Source organism: Felis catus, chromosome C1 (genome assembly GCF_018350175.1).
Source record: "Felis catus isolate Fca126 chromosome C1, F.catus_Fca126_mat1.0, whole genome shotgun sequence".
Taxonomy (NCBI): domain Eukaryota; kingdom Metazoa; phylum Chordata; class Mammalia; order Carnivora; family Felidae; genus Felis; species Felis catus.
Genome location: NC_058375.1, coordinates 23,077,153 through 23,081,034, shown reverse-complemented (window position 1 = coordinate 23,081,034; position 3,882 = coordinate 23,077,153). Strand labels below are relative to the sequence as shown.

Below are 3,882 nucleotides of genomic sequence, written 5' to 3'. Positions count from 1 at the left end.
GTCCCCGGTTGTGCCTCCTCCAGGCCTGGGTGTCAAGTGACAGGTCTGGGGCACTGGCTGTCACCACCTTTGGGTAATTGATGAGCAAGGAGCTCCCAGGTGTCTCTGTGGGGAAGGAGCTGTTCACAGGTAGAATCTTTATCGGGAACCGTTAAACCGGCCTGGGCACAGCTCATACAAACCCACATGTCAGGTCCCTAAATCACCCGTGTAACGGTCCTAGAGATGCCAGGGTGGTGGGGAGGCCTGGATGGGGCCTGGGCCCCACTGGGCACAATCATAGGCTGGGGCGATGCTGATGCTGTGTTTACCAGGGAAGGAGGGGTGGGCGGTGGGGGGGTGGTGGTGGTGGGAAGGGGTGAGGGAGGCAGCAGAGGGTGGCTGGTTTGCCGGGTACCGGCTCACAGGGCAGGATAGCACCCTCTGAGGCATCGTCTCTCATTCCCCCTTTGACGTTCGGAGGGAGATGCTTCTTTTCCAGCCGAGGAGACAGGCTCAGCCAGATTAAGCCCGGATTCCCAGGGCTAGGACCTGGCCGCAGCCAGGAGAGGGACCTCGGTTTGCTTGACTCTATAAAGTCGCCATCCTGCGGATGAGCCTCCCTGGCCTACATGGATGGTCCCAGGGCCAAGGTGGGGACCTCCTGTGACCCGCTGGGCCTCCTCAGCACTCCTCCTGGGAGTGTTTTTCCAGACACGTCATTACCCAGTGCGACAGTTTATGTGGCAGCTAATTAGTCCTAACGAGGAGGATCGAGGATCCGTCATGGATCAGGAGCAGAGTCTGTCACCGGAGCTGGCTTCCTCCTCGTGGCTGTCCCCTTGGCCCGGCAGTGCCTGCAGCAGAGGGGGACCAGGGCGCCCAGCCTGTCAGAAGCCAGCAAATGTGGCCCAGCCCCCTCCCTGCCCTGTCCCCAAGCCTGTTCTGATCTCAGCTCTGTCCCTTTGTGTCCCCTGGGCCCTCAGGCCTGGGGATGCCCTTTATTCCTTGACTTTCCCCATCATCCCTCCCCCAGCCTCCCCTTGTTTACTCTTGGTCACGTCCCCGTGGGCACCTCACATCCCCTTCTGGCTCCTTCCTCTCCGCGAGGGGGCGTGGAGACCTTGGCGGCAGAGAGACTTGGGGCCTTTCCCCGGCCTCACCTCTCAACAGCGTAGGAAGCCAAGTAGGAAAGAAGGAAGGGTGAGTCCGGACGCTCAACTCTGGACGGAGCGCCTTTGCGTCAGGTGGTTAACAGAGCTCTCCTGGTGGAATGCACTTTGTTTAATACCTTGATCCGTTGTCGCCTGGATAAATGGATTCTGTCAAATCTCTTGAAGCCGGCTCCCAAAGTCAAGCACTTTGGGGGAAGACAGATCTCTTACTCTGATGGCAAAATTCACTTGAAATGATGCACCCTGGATGTTTGGTCCTTATTCCCCGTCAACCTCAACGGCCCACCGCCTCCTCGTCGGGTGCCCCGTCCTCCAGCTCTCACGGGATAACGCAGCAAAGGAGCGCAGCTGGGGTGCCGACGACCGCTTGGTTCCTCGGGACAGTTTTTAGGGGCAAAATGACAGAGCACAAAGCGGGCCTCGTGGGGTCTGTCTAGGGAGGGGCGCTCGCTGTCAGAGGCTCCAGCAGCCCGGGGGATGGAAGACAGGGCACTGGGTAGGCAGGGGGATTCACAGACCCGGTGTCGTGTGCCGTGCGGCCGGGCGGAGAGACGGGGAGCTTCTGGGGGGATGGCGGTGCTTCACCCCCGATGTCGCTTTTCTGCTGACCCCCGCTCCCCACCCGGCCCCTCTTCCGTCCCCCATTGCCACCCACCTTTCGGATCTGAATCCTGCATTTGGGCCCAGCCCTTCATAGTTCGCCAAGAACTGCATTTGAATTCATGAATTCGTTCATGTTATTCGCATTGTGGAGTTGGGGCTCACTGTGGGTCATGATCTGTAACAAGGTCTGGGGTTACAGAGACCTACGAGATACAACCTTTGCCTTTAGGACCGCAGGGTTTGATGACAGAGATGGGGTGTAGTCGAATGACCATGACTCTTGTGAGAGATGTGGTGCCGGGCACATAGCAGGTGCTTCCCTTGACTAGAATGCACTGGGCACCTTGTAACAGAAAATCCAACAACAATGCCTCAGTCACCTGAGACGTGTAATGATCGTGCATAAGAAGATTCTGGAAGGAGGCAGTTCCGGGGTTGGTCCGACGCTCGGTGATGCTAATGAGCCAGAGTCTTTCCCTCTTTCCTATTTATCATCTTCAGCTGTGGTGGCCTTCTTCCTTAGCTTCTTGCCTCAGGGTTGCAATATGGCTGCCACAGCTCCGAACATCGTCTCACCCAACAGCATTCAAGTCTAGAAGAGGGGAGCAGAGTGAGGCAGGATATTTCCCAGGGGCACTCCCTGCACCAGCAGATTTTCCCTCACTCCTCAATGACCAGATCTGGGTCACACGCCCCCTCCTGAAACCATGTCTGGACAAGGAGGGGGTGTTCAGGCTTGCCTTCACCCTGGGCTGGGGAGGCCCACCGGGTCTGAGCCTGTGGCTGCAGAACAAGCCCAGGGCTCTGCGAGTGAAGGAAGGGGGGGCGGGCTGCTGGGCGGGTGGCCACCCGTGTGCACCACCTTCTCATCGGTGCTGTGACTCAGTGTCCCGGGCAGTGTGGGGTCTGGGGTGGGGGCCAAGCCCAGGCCCTGGGGGCAGAAGGCCCTGCACTGAGTCTCTGTCCTCCATGGGCTGTGGCATCTGGTCCTTGGCACGGCTTCCTCCCCTGTGGAGTGGGGGCCGTGACGGCACCTGCCGAGCAGGGAGGTCGTGAAGGTGACAAGGGTCGTGCGTGTAGGCGCCTGGTGTGAAGGGGTGTTAACAGCTGTTAAATGGGCTTTTGCAGTGATTAGCCCCATCTGCAAAATGGGCCCAGGGAGCCTCCTCTGTGACAGTCCTCGGGGTGACAACGGCAGGAGGATGAGTTCATACGAGTGAACACTTCCTGTGTGTGCTGGGCACCCTTCACACGTCCTCGGTCACTTAATCCTGTGAGGAGGGCACTGTTTTCATCCCCATTTAACAGCCGAGGAAACTGGGGCTCGGGAGGGTGACCCCAGGTCAAATGATGGCAAACGGGGCTCCAGGATTGTCAGATTCCAGCCACCGTGCCCTGTCTCACTGCAGGGCCCCGTGGAGCCAGCACAGGCAGGTGCTCAAGGAACCCCTCCCCACCCGGCTGGCTGTCACCAGGGTCCCAGGCTGGTGGCGGGGCCGGACCTATTTCCTTACCCTGCCCTCTGTCCCTCCGGACCTGCAGGGCCCCAGGGCGCCTGGTGGGAGATTTGCCACCGTCCCGGCTGCCCCTCCCCTCCAGGACGACGAATGGACCCCTTCTGTGACATCAGTGATGGTTGGTGTCACGGTGTCCGGGTCGCGACTTGGCAGCCTGCATTCGTGGGGAAACAATATGTGCTTACGCAGAACATAAGCATATGTTAACGATGGATAATTATACTCCATGTTTATAGATTTACCAACATATGCAAAGCCGCTTCTGACAATTATACACCTACAGGCGCATCACAATTTAATAACTGCACGGGAGGCTGCCGGCCAGCCCCACGACGTGAGCCGGGGCGCCCGGTGTGGGACAAATGTGCGGCCCAGCCCTGCACGCACTCGGGCCTGCGCCCGTCGCCACCTCTCCAGCCTTCCGGTCCTCCCGGCTTCCCAGAGACAGGGAGCCCGTGGGGGGACTCCGGGCAGAGTGGGCAGCACTCACCAGGGCACTGGGGTGGGGGCTCAGTAATGAGGAGCTGAGACAAGCCGTGTGGCTGGGCAGGGTGGGGGGCTGGGCACAGAGGCTGGAGAAGGTTGGGAGGGCAGGCCTTCCAGACAGA

The 3,882-nt window shown here is 59.7% G+C and overlaps 1 long non-coding RNA gene across 1 annotated transcript; it reads right to left on the bottom strand.

Moving 5' to 3' along the window:
• Positions 1-347: 347 nt before the first annotated feature.
• On the bottom strand, positions 348-3,563 carry LOC123379361. Its single transcript, XR_006583749.1, has 3 exons — positions 3,272-3,563; positions 1,143-2,349; positions 348-836 (listed from the first exon to the last, which is right to left on the bottom strand). It is a non-coding gene; the product is annotated as an uncharacterized LOC123379361 (long non-coding RNA).
• Positions 3,564-3,882: the final 319 nt, after the last annotated feature.